Source organism: Palaemon carinicauda, chromosome 36 (genome assembly GCF_036898095.1).
Source record: "Palaemon carinicauda isolate YSFRI2023 chromosome 36, ASM3689809v2, whole genome shotgun sequence".
NCBI classification, from domain to species: domain Eukaryota; kingdom Metazoa; phylum Arthropoda; class Malacostraca; order Decapoda; family Palaemonidae; genus Palaemon; species Palaemon carinicauda.
In genome coordinates, this window is record NC_090760.1 from 22,489,741 (window position 1) to 22,509,568 (window position 19,828).

The 19,828-nt window shown below is 42.6% G+C and overlaps 1 protein-coding gene across 5 annotated transcripts in view; it reads right to left on the bottom strand.

Moving 5' to 3' along the window:
• The window catches only part of LOC137628806 (eukaryotic translation initiation factor 2D-like), a 301,426-nt gene that overhangs the window by 173,166 nt on the left and 108,432 nt on the right, over positions 1 to 19,828 (bottom strand). The gene's annotated exons all lie outside the window — the stretch shown is intronic.

The window sequence follows — 19,828 nt, forward strand, 5'->3', positions numbered from 1 at the left end:
TGCGACAGGTTTCACATGCTTACCGTCTCGCAGGTGCGAACCTTGCTTCCCCGTGGGGCCGTCACCACCTCCATCGATCTTACCGATGCTTACTATCACGTTCCAATAGCGAGACACTTCCGCCCATTCCTAGGATTCAGACTGGACGACAAGGCTTACACGTTCAAAGTGATGCCTTTCGGGCTCAACATCGCGCCCAGAATCTTCACGAAACTGGCGGAATCGGTCATTCAGGAACTCCGATCCCACGGAATCCAAGTCGTCGCATACCTGGACGATTGGCTAATCTGGTCAGACAACGTCGAGGATTGTCTCAAGGCAACAAACAAGGTGATCCAATATCTTCAGTTTCTGGGATTCCAGATAAACTTCGGAAAGTCTCGTCTGACACCAAAGACCAAATTTCAGTGGCTGGGATTACGGTGGGACCTACGTTCTCACACTCTATGTCTCCCCAGGTCCAAGAGGATAGAGATTGCGAAAAATACCAAACGCTTTCTCGGGGAAAAGGTAACTTCCAGAAGGAACCAGGAGAGGATTCTAGGGTCCCTACAATTCGCTTCAGTGACAGACCTCCTTCTGAAAGCGAAATTGAAAGACATCAACCGAGTTTGGCGCTCCAGAGCGAACACCAAACGTCGGGACAAGAAGACACGCCTTCCTCCCATTCTTCGGAAGAGGCTTCTCCCATGGACAACCGCCAAGAGCCTATCAAAATCGGTTCCGTTGCAGTACCCCCCTCCAAGGATAGTCATCCACACGGATGCCTCCCTATCAGGTTGGGGAGGCTACTCCCAACACAGGAAAGTTCAGGGCCTTTGGTCTACAATGTTCCAGAAATTTCACATAAACGTCCTGGAGGCCATGGCTGTCTTACTAACCTTGAAACGTCTTTCCCCGGCCAAGAAACAACATCTGAGGATAGTCCTCGACAACGAAGTCATAGTCCGTTGTCTAAACAGAGGGGGCTCCAAGTCAGGTCCCATCAATCACGTGATGGTGGCAATCTTCTCCCTGGCGGCCTCAAACCAATGGCACCTATCCGCCGTTCATCTGGCTGGAGTTCGGAACGTTGTGGCAGACGCACTCTCCAGGACGGTACCGTTGGAGTCAGAATGGTCACTAGATCGCAAATCCTTTCAATGGATCCTCTTCCAAGTGCCGGATCTCCAGGTAGACCTCTTCGCGACGGAATCCAACCACAAGCTGAAATGTTATGTGGCCCCCAACCTGGACCCTCGGGCTTACGCCACGGATGCCATGTCTCTCGACTGGAACGCCTGGGAAAGGATTTACCTTTTCCCACCGGTGAACCTACTGATGAAAGTGCTGGACAAACTTCGAACCTTCAAAGGTCACGTAGCCCTGGTGGCCCCCAATTGGCCCAAGAGCAATTGGTTTCCTCTTTTACTGGAGCTGAATCTCCACCCTCACCAGATTCCCAACCCGACTTTGACCCAGATAGTACAAACGTGCACTGTGTTCGCTTCCTCAAACATTCAGACCACCCTAACTTTATGGACTTCATGAAGTTTGCGGCACACAAAGGGGCTAACATAGACCCCCAGAATACTTTATTTTTAGAATCTGACAAGAGAGACTCCACTCTTCGTCAATATGACTCAGCGGTCAAAAAACTAGCTAAGTTTTTGAAAGATTCTAGTACTGACTTTATGACACTAAACCTAACGGTAACCTTTTTCAGAACCTTGTTTGAGTCGGGCTTAGCAGCCAACACTATTACTACCATCAAGTCTGCCTTGAAGAAGATTTTTCTAATCGGCTTTAATATAGATCTAACAGATTCATTGCTAGCTTCGATCCCAAGAGCCTGTGCCAGACTGAGACCATCTTCTCGTCCTAGCCCGATTTCCTGGTTTCTCAATGATGTTCTTAAACTAGCGTCAGAAACCGTCAACGATTCATGTGAGTATATCCCTCTACTCAGGAAAACTCTCTTTCTCGTGAGTTTGGCATCTGGCGCCAGGATTTCGGAATTAGCTGCCTTATCAAGGGATCCAGGCCACATAGAGTTCCTTCCGTCAGGAGAGGTCCTCCTCTCCCCAGACAAGGTCTTCTTGGCCAAAAATGAAGACCCTCAGAATAGATGGTCCTCCTGGAAAATCATCCCTCTCCTTCAGGATCCTTCCCTATGCCCGGTTACCACTCTAAAGTCCTTTCTATCAAGGACTTCCTATAAGACCTCGGGACCCTTGTTCATCAGGGAGCGGGGAGGGACTATAACTTTGAAAGGGATCAGACAACAGATCTTGTATTTTATTAAACAGGCCAATCCAGAGTCTTTTCCTCACGTCCACGACATTCGGGCGGTAGCGACCTCAATAAATTTTTTCCATCATATGAACTTTACAGATATCTCTAAATATACCGGATGGAAATCCCCCTCAGTGTTCAAGCGGCACTATCTTAAACAATTAGAGGCCCTTCAACTCGCTACCGTAGCTGCAGGGAGCGTGGTATCCCCCGGACAAATTCCTTCTAACTAGTCCCTGAATCCTATATCTTCCACCTTCTTCCTCTTACCTGCCTCACTTACAGTTCCTACCTGAGTTCGGTTTGTTGTATCACACCCATGGGTGTTCCTAGTTCGTAACATTGCCATTTTATTATTGTTCAATTTATTCTTCCATACGAACTGTATTTCTTTAGTGTTCAAGTGTATGTAATTTGTTCCAGTGTTTGACCTTAATTGGTTTTGTTTTAAGTTAATGTTCTTTTGTCTTCCCTTCCTGGGATATTATACCTTATCATGCTGATGTTATTAAAGACGTCCGTCTTCTACGTTAACTTTTGATTAAACCACTGTTTGTTATGTTGATTTTTATTCGTTCCCATATAGTTAATAAAGTTTGGGTTCGTTTTCTCTGGTACTATTTCACTGCGCGGCACAGGGATTGAGCCCAGAAAAGGGATTTTGACGAAGGAAAAATCTATTTCTGGGCGAGAGACCTGTGCCGCCCAGTGAACCCACCCTATTTGCTCCCCCCCTGTTCAGACCCCAAACTTAAGGGTGCTGTAAGGAGTGATGGGCAAGCGTGGGTTGAGTTAGTAGTACTGGTCTGCGAGGCAGGGGAGGTTGAACGGCACCTCACTATTGGGGGATTTCGAAGAGGAGAAATCTAAATGGTACGAGACCTCTGGTATTTCGCCCCAGTCTATACCGACACCATTAGGTGAGCGAGCTAGTTCAACCTAGCATTCCTTTACATTTTTTCTCTGGTAATATTAGCAGTTATATTCCTTTGAAATGGTGCATAAGGAGCATTTCACTGGGCGGCACAGGTCTCTCGCCCAGAAATAGATTTTTCCTTCGTCAAAATCCCTTTTTTGGGCTCAAGCCATGACGTCCTAATGGAAGCATACCAGAGAATTAATGTATCTGTGGTTTTTTGTTAGTGCCTTAACCTTGGGGCAATATTTCCACGGCCAAAAGGGCCAATTGAGACAAATGACGTTACCGGTATCCGTCATCATCACTAAGCATAACAATGTTAGTGCTTCCTGCCCCCTGCAGGGAAGAGTCATTTTTAGACGTAGGAAAGGGGCCTCAAGGTAGCATATATTGTATGAACAAGCATAAGTATACACTGAGAATACAACCGGTCTCAAGGATTGTATATATTGCGGAACCAATATCAGTGTCCCCATCCATTGATTGAAAGCATACAATGATATGAGAAATACTTACATGAGTAAGTTAAGGAACTCTGGTATTTTAAAACATGCAATTGTTGGGCGAATTAGGACGCAACTGCATTTTAATAGACATTTATTCCTAATAAATGACTACATGCTAAATGAATGTAGCATGATAAGGAAATTATACGAGAGACATACACAGAAAATAATGTTCCCCTTTTTGAAAGGGGAAATGATGAGTGCCACTCTCAAACTGAAGAAAAGCTCTTTTAACAAGACTTTTCTTTATAATTTCTGTACATGAAATAGTCTAACAACACTGTGTACTATGTACACACGGCACTAGTGGTATTCGTATAATTTCACACCTGAGATTCTGAACAGATTTAGTGTTACCTTGGCAACACTTATTCAAAGGGAGGTCACACGAAAATTGCTGACCCCTTCTCCTTTTAATTGATAGTCCCAATCAATTTACTGTTCATCGCAGAGCTAGACGACAGGGTCCAAATAGCACCTGCCGCCACCACATATTGCTTCAATCCATAGATTTGCTTAGTATAGTGTCTGTAAGACGCATTGGACAACCTCCGATCAGTAGGTGAACGAAGAGGCTGAAGTCCACACACTGGAAGGTTCAGTGATGAAGCAACTTTCCTTGGATCTTTTATCTGCAGGAGTACTGTCAGGATCCGCTCCGCGAAAAAGGTAGGTGAGCTTCGCCCTCAGTTGTAGTGGATAGTTTGATCCAAAGTTTTCTCCTGTAAAGAGCTGTTCCTCCTGAAGTCTGAAGTTCTATGAAGATAGACCTTAGACACTCTAGCAGACCTAGAGAGACATCTTCCTTCAGAGGGCAGATTCTCCAGGAGCCCCACCTCTTAGTAGGTAGGACGTCTTTAATGAGAAAGGTTACATCAGAAAGAGATGCAGTTCTCTCACTTATTGTGGCCCTCAGGATAGGGCCACTATTACACTAACTCTAGTCCCAGAGGCTATAGCGAACCGAAAAAAAATAACCTTTTAGGTTAGATGGTTGAGGGAACAATCCTCATTGTTCACAGGTGAGGCATAATGTAGGACCTTGTCCAAAGACCATTAGATGGGCTTTAGTGGCGTTGCGGGCCTAAGCCTGCACATGTTATCGGGAATTTATTAAAGATTCCAATCGTTAGATCCATTTAAAGGGCATATAGAAGAGGTCTAGTCGGGGCTGACTTGCACAGAGATAATGGTCCATGGATCCAAAGATCTCATTAAGTGACCTCTCTCGCAAAGTCGGCCATACCCTTGGTGCTTACTCAAGGGTTTATATGGAGACAAGGCCGAAGAACTAGCGTTCTCATAGTATTCAAGGATACACTGCCTCCTTCCTCAAAAGGCCAACGTGCTGTCGGCCGCCAGACCCTGAATATAGGGGTGGACAGAGAAGGACAGGCAGAAGATCATGAGATTGTTTTCGGGCCCTTTTGCTTTACAAAACAATTTACTTTTCCAAGAAGACTCGTATTGTCTTCTCGTTGACTAGACTTGTATTCTTCTAGGAATTCTATTTTGCCCTTAAGATCCCAGTCTTTTCCTAACCGTTAAGGGCAAGGAATTCGTAAAATGAAGGGATCAGGTGTACTGTGATAAATAGAAGGCAGAAAACTTCTGAACTTCCTGGATAATCCTAGGTGCATAACTAGGACTAGCCTCAGCCTCAGTTCCTTCATTACAGGGAACGGGATGTTCTTGGGCTTTCTGGGAGCCAATAGAGCCCCTCTTCCTTGGAAGGGTCTCAGCATGTAGAGGGCCTTCTGGAGGAAATTTTGATGGGCTGAATAGGAATTCTAAGTCCATCACTTCTAAAGTAGAGACATGATGTCTGTTACCTCCATTAGAGGGTCCTCGTATGGGACTAAATAACGAGATAGTATCTTGATAACGCTCATGATGAAGAGAACGATCTGCAGCTCGGGGACTTGTCCCTTTCTGGGAGGGAATGGGTCTGCGTCCGTGTACCATTCCGACTCTATTGGGTGGAACCCAAGAAGAGCATCCGCTGTCACCTTGCGGATCATATATAAACGAGCTGCTGATAGGCGCCATTCCCTTAAGGAAGGGATGGCTAGCATTCCCTAATGAAATGAGACGTCCCTTATCCTCAACAGTTTTGACGCCTCATTATCGCTTCGATGCTCCAGATCAACCTGAGGAGGTCCGATCTGTGTGGAGAGAGTTTATCCACCCATTACAGGGCTAAAATGGCCTACGGGTCTGTGGCCTTTGGTCATTGTAGGGTAAGCGGAGAGGGAATGACCATTATTGGTCCTATTAGATCTCTTCGAGCGTTTGATGCGTATCTTCTCCAGCCTCTTAGCGCATCTTATAGTTGTGCGAGTAGCACTGGGTCTGTCATCATCGTGAACTGGAGAGAGTTCGAAACTCCTCCCTGTTAGCGTTATGGAATCCTGACTGATTACCATAGTCTCTTGACAGACCTTGCGATCTCCTTTTACATCCCCAGGGGAAAAGGGGGCGTTAGGGTGACTACAGGTTTCAATTATTTTTTAAAACATTGAAGCCCCTGAGCTGGAGAGAATCGAGATTCTATTATTTGCATCCTCAATGTTCCAGGGCCGGATCATCTCCATGGATGCTCATAGACAGTAATTTCGGGTGCTGCCCACCCCAGCCTGTCGTCCAGGGCCATCGTTGCCTGAACTCTTTCTAGGCTTGGTTTCGCTTGACTGTCTGCTAATTCCGTAAGGATCCTAGGACTGAAACTAGTCCGACGAGAATCTCGTCCAGGATATACGTTATCTTCCATAACTTGGATCCTAGGTAGGAGGGGAGGGGGTGACTGACTGGAAGTTGCTGATAGACATCTTCCAGGGCTGGCTAGATTGTCAACACCCCTTACTGAATAGGGTCCTTATGTTCAGAAGGATTATCATTCTGAACTTGCTGTTCTATTGGAACTTGTTGCGTGGCGCCAAGTCCAGAATGACTCAGAGATTTCTTGAGTCTTTCATGTGAACAATAAACTGCCTTCATTGGAAATCGATGGACTCTACTTTCCTCACCGCTAGTATGCTCTAGAGCTTTAAGGTATACTCTTCTAGGGGGAATTTGAATATAAGAAGAGTTGAGGAAAGGATGGTTGGAGGTATGTCCATTTCCATTCTAGTCTCATCTTGGTCAGGCCTTGGACTCCAGTGATCAAAGGTCCGGTGATCCAGGAGGAACTTCCCTCCTACCAGAAGCGTCTGTTTGCTTCGCTTGATCCGAAGGTGTATAAATCTGACTGTCTGTGGAACAACGGTCATTGTAACTGTGGGATGCAGTTTAACATCCTAGGGAGAACTAAGAAACCCTTCCGTTCTCCTTTCAGGCCATACCTGACTGTTTGCCTATATCAGCTTTTCAGTGTTTCACTGTAATAGAAGATTCCTTTCTATTGCATAAAGCTTAGGATAAGTATGCTGGAAAGAGGAGAGATACAGACGTGTAAATCCTTCCAGCCAACTGCTGCGGTCTTCCTAATTATTGATTCTAGGGCATCCCCTTTCAAGAAGAGGCCGATGGAAGATTCTAGTCCATAAGGCTAGAGTAGCGCCCTACATCCGGGGAATTAATAATGAGAATCAAGAGGCTAATGAAGCATCAGCGTAAGGAAGAAGGGGGGGGGGGGGAAGTGGATCCCCCAAATCAGGTAGGTCTCAGCAAGGGGTTGTGCTTAGAAGCACAACGTACTGGAAAACCATTCTATTGTATGGTTATGTACCAAGGATTTCTGTCTGCGATATGGTCCTAAACTGCAGGTGTACAGGGTATTGTATACCCCTATACAACTGGCCTGTTACCATCAAGGCTAGTGCTTGGGGGTAAGTTAATTTGCACAGTACTTCAGTACCGATATGGCTAGCAGGTCTTCGACATATCAGTGATTTTTCGCCTGGCAGCGGGTCGCTGACAGACGTCACACCATCCTAGCCAGTATTCAATGTGACTGGGTAGTGGTGAAAACTATACGCATAGTCAGCGGATCTCTGAACCAGAGGAGACTCCTCGGGCCGTCGGCAGACCGCTGGGAATCGGCGGGCTGTCGATTGAAGGTATACCAACTCATCTATTGACTGGGTGGTGACCAAGGGCACCCACTGCCGGCTCTTGGCGGCGGAGTCAGATGTGACAGTGAAACAATGACTGCTGTTGTTGATTTCACTACAAGGTGTGGCTTGAATATGGAGTCTGCCCGGTGTTAGTCAGTCGGGGTTCGAGTCCCGCTCAGACTCACCAATGCCGTTAGTGTCTGCAACCTCAACTTAAGAGGCAGGGTTGGGGGTTTAGACCTTAAAAACCTTTAAAAGGAGCAGTAAATCGGTATTTATTAGTAATGAGAAAATGAAGTTTTCGGTCCAATTCCCGTAGAGTTCTAGCATTTTACGGGTTCGCAGTTGAACCGCATTTAAGAGATAACTTTCGAGACGAAACCAACCACAGTTCGACAGCTCTAGACTGCCATCCTGCAGATTGGGGATTTTGGAAATAATATTGCTGGGGGGACCTGCATATATTATTTCCGTGAAAATGCTCATCTTTATAACTGCAGAAGACTGCAATGCATCATCTGGTGTCCCTCCTGTAAGGAAGGGAGAACAGAAAGGAGTATTCAATTGATTATCGCATCGATAGGCAATTTGCAAAGTTGTCTTTTGACAAAATAGCTTAGGACAGAAAGCTAAAAGAGATAGTTGGAGACACATAACCGTGAATCCCTTGTGAGCCAATGCTGTTACTTCTCCTCAGTCTTAAGGAAATTCCTCCAACCGGGGAATTCCCTGAAGAAAAGGGGGCTCGAACACCTAGGTGTAAGGAAGTGTACATGCACTGTCCCCTTCTATGCTTAACACTGTGAGGTAAGGAGGATTGATACACAATCAGAGTATCGAAGGAATGTCATTCTTTCGAAATAGGAGCGGTAACAGCAGAAGCTCGCATCCAAGATATGTTGATTAGAAATTAAAAGACATATATTTGTCTATCCCAACCCATCTATTCGCCGCAACCTCCCTTACAATATTAAATCAGGAAGTTTCCTGAACAGGGAAACTCAGGGATAAGGGCTCTCCCCTTTAGGGGTTAGAGGCGTCACACCACCGGCCCTTTACGAAATTTAATATTGCAGGGTAAATAGAAACTGATTTCAAATCAGAATATTGATGAAATATTATTCCATCAATATAGAATTGGGTTCAGCAAATATCTAGATAGGGACACCCAATATATATTGGAAATAACTACTAGTATAATCTATACGTTAGTTATCCATCTGCCGTATTTACTATACCGGAAATATACTGACTACCTGTATAGACCTATACCGTAGTTCAGCCGGCAGAAAATAAAAGACATATTCTTATGCATCCCAACCAATCTATTTGCTGTGACCTCCCGTACAATATTAAATCAGGGAGTTTCTTGATCAGGGAAACTCAGGGATAAGGGCTCTCCCCTATAGGGGTTAGAGGTGTCACACCACCAGCCCTTTACGAAATTCAATATTGCAGGGTACATGGAAACTGATTTCAAATCAGAATATTGATGAAATATTAATCCATCAATATAGAATTGGGTTCAGCAAATATCTGGGCAAGGATACCCAAGATATATTGGAAATAACTACTAGTATAATATATACGATAGTTATTCATCTGCTGTATATACTATACTGCAATTATACTGATTACCTGTATAGACATATACTGTAGTACAGCCGGCATATTGCCGGATTAGCTGGCTATTGTCGGAGCATCTAGCAAGCTAGAAAGGAGAGAGAGAGAGAGAGAGAGAGAGAGAGAGAGAGAGAGAGAAAGCATGGAGTGAAGGCTCTCTATTACTGTATATGTATACAGTAGTAAAAGATGTAAAAGTCTAATTTTACTGCCTTTCTCCGAAAAGAAGGTTCACTTCCATTTAGCCATAGTACTATTGCCGGCTTACTACTGTAGGCCAGCCTCCGGCAGCACGAGTACAGTCGGCATACTACCTACTGAGTCAGTACCTATCTGTGCCGGTCTACTGCCGGCCAGAACAATACGCCGACAACAGAAACTGTGGCTAGCAGTTCAAGGGAGAACTGGAGAACCTTGGTGACAAAAGGGGCCTCCCATCCACAGCCGCCAAAGCCGCTGGAAGCCGGCAGTCGCCGACAGTCGTCATGGCCGTTGGCAGTCGGCAGTCTCCGACAGCTGATGACTGAGGAGGGGGGGGGTTCTGGGCGGCCCCGCCAACCCACCTGCAATGGTAAGGTTGCAGGACTCCAGCACAGGAAAGACAATGGCTCGGCCATCGTTAAAGAACAGAGAGGGGAGGGGAAAGGGTCCTATATGAGGTATAGGAGGTCCGGCAATGTTGCCGGATCTACACACCTTGAAGAAACTCTGTTTCAGTACCGGCACGACCACAAGCGGCAGGAGAATCATTTATTCTCCAGCTTAGGAGGTGCTAATACAGTTAAGGGGACGGCAGCTCATGCCGTTCCTCTCAACAAGGGAGAAACAGAGTTCCAATGCCGGCGCCATCCTAGGCCACAAGAGTATACGACTTTAAAGCCTAGGGTCGGCGAGCATAGGACTAGTCTACTAGACCACAGGAAGAAGGTGGCGGTAACATTCGACCACTTCAGGTGTAGTCTAGGGAGGGCTAGCCTCCTATGCCGGTAGTTCCGACGGCAAGGGAATGCAATCACCCCGCCGACCAACTGCCGACAAAGACTAAATACTCTGAGGTTCTGATCGAATCCCAAAACTTGCCGACGGCCGTTAAGGGATGAAACAGAAAACTCTAGGCTAGTCATGCCTGAATTCGAAATTCAAGGCCGACGCAGAGAGTTGTAGCCTAAGGCTACTCTCAGAGGGAAGAGAGATTACTCATAAATCTCTAGTGAGATTGATGATGGTTAATATAATTCCAGGAGATATCGATCTCCAGGAATGATAACCAAAACACAAGGGTAACCGGGGAAATGACGAAAGTATATGTTGTCTAGGTTATGTTACCCAGACATGACGAGATTTCGGTTACCTAAATCACCAAAACTCTGACATATACGATCGCCACGGAAAGGGAAAAATATGCTTATAGATATCTTTACAATATAATAATGCCTAAAGAGCTTTCATAACAATGAATAAGCTATTTACACCGGAATATCGTTCTGCTAACTAAATAGCACATGTACCAAGAACGACAGCGCCATGGCGACACCGGCGATCGGCGAAGATCCACACACAAGAAATACACAATTTCATTGCGAAGCTGGAACTAAATTACATATTGTAAAGGATCAGTACTCAACTTTCTAGATGGAGAAAGAAGCCGTAGAAGCATAAAGATTCCCAGAAATCGAACGGAAATGTCAGATCGACAGGGAACACCACCGTAGCGAATCGCTACAGATAAAGGAATGACTGCCAGAGGGAGTTGGCGCGGTTTTGATACGATTGTAGTAGGGGAACCAGGGTAATCTTTGTTGCGGTTACCCTTCTATTCTGCCACGTTTTCCCCTAGAGCCTAGAGGCGTAAAGGCTATTCGGGGTGCAGATTGCCATGTGGCGTGTCAAGAATACGTCCCCTGATGATATACGATACCCTTGAGAGTAATCTTAAAGGTACTCGCGCCAGAAGTTAGAATTCTGTGAAACCTTTGGTTTGATTCTCTGGGAATATCACTGTAGTCATATATACCCTTCGGAAGCTACTAAAGGAACCTTCCATTAGGACGTCATGGCTTGAGCCCAAAAATATCCATTTATTTCCACTGACACAGGTATTCAATAATGTATAAGTATAAGGTAGGGTAAAGCAGTGCGATTTTGTGTAAAAAAAACTTTATATTTATTGAAGTGACTATGCTATTCAGTAGTAATTCCAAGATAAAGAGTTGTCAAAAGATGAAAAATTACTGTACTCATCAGTAATAATGGACTTTACGTTATACAGAAATATAATGAAAATATCCCTGTGGCCGCGGGGGCATAAAAACAATTAGAATAGCGCCAACGTTATCCTTGCGTGTCGTAAGAGGAGACTAAAAGGGACGGGACGAGGGGGCTGGGAACCCCCTCTCCTGTACAAAAGCCTGGGAGACATCAACAAAGAGATGGAGCTGGGGGTAGAGTGACTGCTCGCCGGACTCTAGTTTTGGGGTGTTTGAATGTGCGTGACTGTAGTACGAAAGAGAGTAAAAGATGTGAGATTGGAAGTATGTTTAGGAGTAGAAGGATGGATGTATTGGCCTTGTGTGAGACAAAGATGAAAGGAAAGGGTGAAGTGATGTTTGGTGAAATGTCTGGTAGAGTGTCTGGGATTGAAAGGGGAAGAGCGAGAGAGGGTGTGGCTTTATTGCTGAGTGAATGGATGACAGGTAAAGTAGTGGAATGGAAGGAGATATCATCTAGGTTAATGTGGGTAAGGGTTAGGTTGGGTAGGGAATGTTGGGCGTTTGTCAGTGCGTATGGGCCAGGTAGTGAGAAAAGTGAAGAAGAGCGGAATGAGTTCTGGAATGAATTAACTAGGTGTGTAGAAGGACTGGGTAGAAGGAATTATGTAGTTATCATGGGTGACTTAAATGCTAGAGTGGGCGCTGGAGAGGTAGAAGGTGTCATTGGGAAGTATGGCGTACCAGGTGAAAATGAGTGGTGATAGACTGGTAGATATGTGTGTTGAACAAGAGATGGTAATAGGTGCTAGCTTTTTCAAAAAGAAAGATAAAAACAAGTATACACGGGTAAGAGTGGCAAATGGAAGAGTAGTAGAAAGGGCATTAATGGATTATGTGTTGATAACTAAAAGAATGTTTGGAAGATTGAAAGACGTGCACGTGTTTAGGGGTATGGCTAACGGTATGTCTGATCATTTTTTGGTGGAAGGAAAATTAGTTGTAGCAAAAGAGTGGGGGAATAGAGTAGGTGGATGTAAAAGGGAGCTAGTGAGGGTTGAAGAGCTAATAAAACCGGGGGTAAAAATTAAATACATATCAGGAAAGGTTGAAAATGGCATATGACGAAGTGAGAGTAATAGAAACTGGTAATTTAGAGGAGTGGAAGTTAGTAAAAGAAAATTTTGTTGGGATTGCAAGTGATGTGTGTGGCAAGAAGGTTGTTGGAGGCAGCATGAGGAAGGGCAGTGAATGGTGGAATGTGTGGAATGAAGGAGTGAAGGTAAAAGTGGAAGAGAAAAAGAGGGCTTTTGAAGAATGGCTGCAGAGTAATAGTATAGAGAAGTATGAAAAATATAGAGAGAAAAATGTGGAAGTCAAGCGCAAGGTACGTGAGGCAAAGAGGGCAGCTGACTTGAGGTGGGGTCAGGGATTGGGTCAGTCATATGAAGAGAATAAGAAGAAGTTTTGGAAAGAAGTGAAGAGAGTAAGGAAGGCTTGTGCAAGAATTGAAGAGACAGTGAAAGATGGAAATGGAAGGTTGTTAAAAGGAGAGGAGGCAAGGAAAAGGTGGGTGGAATATTTTGAAAGTTTACTGAATGTTGAGGATAATGGGAGGCAGATATAACTGCTGTTGCAGGTGTTGAGGTGCTGGTGATGGGAGATGAGAATGAGAGAGAGATTACCATAGAGGAAGTGAGGAGAGCACTAGATGAAACGAGAGTAGGAAAAGCATCTGGTACGGATGGTGTGAGAGCTGAGATGTTGAAGGAAAGGGGTGTGACTGTACTTGAATGGTTGGTGAGATTGTTTAATATGTGTTTTGTGTTGTCAATGGTACCAGTAGATTGGGTTTGTGCATGTATTGTACCACTATATAAGGGTAAGGGAGATGTGCATGAGTGTTGTAATTCAAGAGGTATTAGTTTGTTGAGTGTGGTTGGAAAAGTGTATGGTAGAGTAATGATTAATAGGATTAAGGATAAAATAGAGAATGCAATCTTAGAAGTACAGGGTGGTTTTAGAAGAGGTAGGGGTTGTATGAATCAGATTTTTATAGTTAGGCAGATATGCGAGAAATATTTAGCAAAAGGTAAGGAGGTGTATGTTGCTTTTATGTATCTGGAGAAAGTGTACGATAGAGTTGATAGGGAAGCAATGTGGAATGTGATGAGGTTATATGGAGTTGGTAGAAGGTTGTTGCAAGCAGTGAAAAGTTTCTACAAAGGTAGTAAAGCATGTGTTAGAATAGGAAATGAAGTGAGTGATTGGTTTCCAGTGAGAGTGGGGCTGAGACAGGGATGTGTGATGTCGCCGTGGTTGTTTAACTTGTATGTTGATGGAGTGGTGAGAGAGGTGAATGCTCGAGTGCTTGGACGAGGATTAAAACTGGTAGACGAGAATGACCATGAATGGGAGGTAAATCAGTTGTTGTTTGCGGATGATACTGTACTGGTTGCAGACACAAAAGACAAGCTTGACCGACTAGTGACAGAATTTGGAAGGGTGTGTGAGAGAAGGAAGTTGAGAGTTAATGTGGGTAAGAGTAAGGTTATGAGATGTACGAGAAGGGAAGGTGGTGCAAGGTTGAATGTCATGTTGAATGGAGAGTTACTTGAGGAAGTAGATCAGTTTAAGTACTTGGGGTCTGTTGTTGCAGCAAATGATGGAGTGGAAGCAGATGTACATCAGAGAGTGAATGAAGGTTGCAAAGTTTTGGGGGCAGTTAAGGGAGTAGTAAAAAATAGAGGGTTGGGCATGAATGTAAAGAGAGTTCTGTATGAAAAAGTGAGTGTACCAACTGTGATGTATTGATCGGAGTTGTGGGGAATGAAAGTGATGGAGAGAAGGAAATTGAATGTGTTTGAGATGAAGTGTCTAAAGAGTATGGCTGGTGTATCTCGAGTAGATAGGGTTAGGAACGAAGTGGTGAGGGTGATAACGGGTGTAAGAAATGAGTTAGCAGCTAGAGTGGATATGAATGTGTTGAGGTGGTTTGGCCATGTTGAGAGAATGGAAAATGGCTGTCTGCTAAAGAAGGTGATGAATGCAAGAGTTGATGGGAGAAGTACAAGAGGAAGGCCAAGGTTTGGGTGGATGGATGGAGTGAAGAAAGCTCTGGGTGATAGGAGGATAGATGTGAGAGAGACAAGAGAGCGTGCTAGAAATAGGAATGAATGGCGAGCGATTGTGACGCAGTTCCGGTAGGCCCTGCTGCTTCCTCTGGTGCCTTAGATGACCGCGGAGGTAGCAGCAGTAGGGGATTCAGCATTATGAAGCTTCATCTGTGGTGGATAACGGGGGAGGGTGGGCTGTGGCACCCTAGCAGTACCAGCTGAACTCGGCTGAGTTCCTTGTCAGGCTGGGAGGAACGTAGAGAGTAGAGGTCCCCTTTTTGTTTTGTTTCATTTGTTGATGTCGGCTACCCCCCAAAATTGGGGGAAGTGCCTTGGTATATGTATGTATGTATGTATGTGTTTTCTTTGACACAAGAAGTATTCTATTATGTTTAATTTACAAGGTATATATACAATAAACAAAAAACTGATGACAAAAGATACATACTTGAGAGAGAGAGAGAGAGAGAGAGAGAGAGAGAGAGAGAGAGAGAGAGAGAGAGAGAGAGAGAGAGAGAGAGAGAGAGAGAGAGAGAGAGAGAGAGGGTAATATAAATTTGGTTCATTAGATATAAAGTTTGTTTGTTTGTCTCTCATTTCACCTTGCTTGTGGCTCACTAACTCGCTACGAACTGGATCATTCCTTTTTGGGTATTTCACACGCTTGGAAATAGACTGCGCATGTAGAAACATGACAAATACCGTGAAGAATGGCAATAAATGAAATTAATGACAATAGGCTGACTTTTAGTTGTGAAAACAATGAACAATACTGATGTAAAATATATAAGACAGAAAGATAAAGTTTTGTAGAAATGATAGTTGAGAAAAAAGGAATAAAATAAGAAAAAAGATAAATCTCATCTTTGGTCAACAATTTGCATTACTGGTAAGTTTTTGTATCATGGGTGGGACTTACTGTATAGTCAGTGGCGGAGAGGCATTCTCTGTGATTTGAACACTATGACAATATAGAAAAACAATAACGTAGACCTTACATAATCATGAATAAGGACTAAAAAGGGATTTTGACAAAGGAAAAATCTATTTCTGGGAAGAGGCCTGTTGGCTAGAGAGAGTTGTGTGATTATAGTATGGTAAACAAAAAGACTGAAAAGGCTCTTACATATTCTGAAATTAAGGCTAGAATCCCCAAGTTTGTTGGTTGGTTGAAAACAGGAGGAGTGGGGGCTAATATTAAGAAGAGGAGATTTTTTATTGAAATTTCCCGTATGTGAACTTGTGTGATGTACAACTATGTGCTATAGTCTTTTGTAGCTTATAGCAATAATAATAATAATAATAATAATAATAATAATAATAATAATAATAATAATAATAATAATGAAGATGACATATGATGACATCAAGGTGTGTATTACCAAGCATATTTTGATGTATCCCGATGTCATCGTAGTGAAGGGATTAAAATAGTCACATTCATTACACCTTGGTAGTTCTTCACAAAGTGTGCACATCAAATAACTATGTGTAAGTTTTGTGTGACCTTTGCGCAATCTGGCTAAAGATACTTCTGTCCTTCTTCTTTGCAATGACGATTCCCAAAAATAAGCAACTATCTTTAGGTCTTTTAACTTATTATTATTAGATTCGTTATTCCACTGATGTTACCATTTTGTAGATATAAAGCACTTCAAGTGGGTTATATAATCTATCATGGGTAGAGTAAAAACTTGCTTTGGTAAACTGATTGAAGATTTAGCTGCAGCATCTGCTTTTTCATTACCCATCATTCCAACATGGGCAGAAATCCAACATATTTCTATATCTATCCCATGGGAGTAAAACCTGTCAAGAAGCTATTTTATTTTTAATACCAACTGATTCTTATCAGTGTAACCCTTTATGGCTTCTCCGGCACTTCTTGAATTTACATAAATCACAAACTTATGATTTGCCCTATCTTCAGTAGTTTTAATAATCTCAATTCCTAATATAATGGCTGGTAGTTCAAAAGTAAAGACTGGTGCTTTACTGGGTAATGAGAGCTGACTCATTTTGTCTAAAGATATTGCAGCACTCCGAGAACCCATTAAAGATTTAGAGCCATCAATATAAATGGCATAATGAGGAGGTCCTTTCCTTCGAATATGTTCCAAGGCATGCTGTTTATAGTGACTAGGAGTATAACTATATTTTCTTGACAAATAATAAAGATGAGAGCATATTTTTGTTACCTCTAAGGCCCAAGGTGAAGGGAAGAGAGATGGTTGAATAATGTTCATTCGGATGTTTGTAGATTGTAATAGCCTATTTGCTCTTACTGGGAATGGTGGTTCATAATTGTTTGTGAATATGTCACTGAGTTTGAATAGCTTCTTTGTTGGTGAATTGGTGGTTAGGATCTCAAATTCACTCTGCATGGTTACAAAATCTCAATATAGGGACAAGGATGGTTCCCCACTTTCACATAGCACCTAGATATAGTCTTAGATCATGAGTGTGTATTGGATCTAAGGACTTTGAAGTAGCTTCAGATCCTGAGCCATATAATTGGGATACTATAATCTATTTTTGATAATACAGTAATACCTTGACATACAAGCATAATGCGTTCCAGGACTGAACTCATATGTCAATTTACTCGTATCTCAATTTAATTTTTCCCCTATAAAATGAAAAAAATTTATCCATTCCCATATAACAATGGAAAAACATGTTTGTAATTGCTCCAATTTGCAACCTACACTCACAAAATGACTTAAATGATTGTTGGACTGTGATTTCCAACAAAATGTGGCTTTATTATGGAGTTCTTATCTTTGAGCCAGCCGGTAGCGGCTAATGGCGGTGTGTGCAGAGGAGGAGGGAGGGAGGATGGGAGGGAGAGAATCGGACGGTAAACACTTGGTACAGTATTTACACTGTTGCTTACACTACAACACTAAAACTTTAAATATACTTAAATGAAATTAGCTTACACTTAATTCCAAAATAAATTTCTATCTTAAATATCTTATTTTCTAATTTCTTTCTATTGTTCCTAACTTGTCTTCGTTCTTTTTGCATCTCTTTCACTTGTTGCAGGCCTTTTAAAAAAAAATTATCCAAGGAGGTTTGTTTGTCTCCCTTTCAAGATGTTGCGGAAATGATTTTGGCAAGTGTCGTCGAAAAGAGCTGAAGTAAGACCACAAGACAATTTATCAGGGTACCTCTTTCCAATAAAATCAGTCACATCCTGCCACTTAGCCAACACTTCTTTAATTTCCCTCATACAGTAATGCCTCACAACACGAAATTCATTCGTTCTGGAATGGCTTTCCTAACGTGATTCTTTCGTGTTGTGAGTCACATTTTACATGTAAATCGCCTAATTCGTTCCAAACTTTACCAAACACAACATTAAATCTTAAAACAAAGCTACAATATAACCACAATGAAATACTGTACAGCCAAATACATTTGAACCATTCACTACTGACTATTTTATTCTCGGCCTGGCTGACAAATCTCTTTTCTTAACATGAAACATTTTTCGCAATAAAAATATTCGCATCTCGTTATGCGGCGGGAAAATTTCGTAAGCAGATTCTTTCGTGAAAAGAGGTATGACTGCAGAAAGGAGTGCCTCAGGTTCCACCTCCTCCTCGCTACTGGGCGATTACAACAATATTTTATTTAATATTTCTAATTTTCTACCAATTGCATTCTTTTCCTTTATTAGTTCAGCCAGTGTATACGACTACCAAGGGACGTAGTGTTTCACTGGTCGAGCTCCAGTCTGAGGCATAGATTTATCAGCTGCTTGTCTCATGAAGTCCATAAACAATTAATATGTTTCATCATGATCTTGTGAATAATTAAATGAGGGTACTATGTAATATATAAACCTACCCCAGTCAACTTTGCTTTATTTGTATTATAATGCTGAGCGGGAGGACTTGTTGTACATCCGAACATGAAGAGGAGCGGCGCGCAACCACAGCATATCAAACGTACATAAATGAAGTTCAAACGCACACAAGTGAAAGTACACATGCACAGCCGAGTGAATATATGCAAAACATCGTAGTTCAAAACTTGCCTGAACTTCAGGCAAGTGTTAGGCCTTTTGATGATCATTGCCCTAATGAAGGGTTTCAATCAATCAAAGTGTTTTTGAGAGACTTTGAAGTAGCCACATATGGGTGGTGAGAAAGATAAAAAGCAATTCAAGTAATTAGATTGCTGAAAGATGCTCCGGCAATAGAGGTAGCTCCGGCAATAGAGGTAATGAGTTGGCCAAAAGACAGTTTAAGAAGTTATACTGAAATAAAACAACGTTTAATTGAGAAATATGCCTTCCCCGATGCGAGAAAGGAGGACATGAAAGAAAATTATACAGTGAACCCTCGTTTATCGCGGTAGATAGGTTCCAGTCGCGGCCGCGATAGGTGAAAATCCGCAAAGTAGTGACACCATATTTACCTATTTATTCAACATGTATATTCAGACTTTTAAAACCTTCCCTTGTACGTAGTACTGCTAACAAACTACCCTTTAATGTACAGAACACTTAATGCATGTACTACAGTACCCTAAACTAAAACAGGCACAAATATTAAAGGTGATTTTATATCATGCATTTCCTAAACACGCTAAAAAGCACGATAAAAAATGGCAACCAATGTTTTGTTTACATTTATCTCTGATCATAATGAAGAAACAAACTGGAGGTAGAGCTTTGCTTATTACCCAGACATATTTCCCATACTTTTCCCTTAGAACTACATCACATCTTCCTACTTTAGATATATATATATATATATATATATATATATATATATATATATATATATATATATATATATATATATATATTTATATGTATACACATATACATACCTACATATATACATAAATACATGCATACATATATATATATATATATTACTGTATATATATGGGTTATGGAAAAAATCCGCGAAGTGGTGAATCCGCGATGGTCGAACCGCGAAGTAGCGAGGGTTCACTGTAAACCCAAAATTCGGAAGGGCGAGACACTTCTCAGTTTTGCAACTCGCATTTTTCGGGATTGTGATTCATTTGCTACACGTACTAACTATCTCCCAGAAGGTGATAAAAAAGCGATTGCCTGTAAACATATTCGCAACATCAGAGGAAAAGG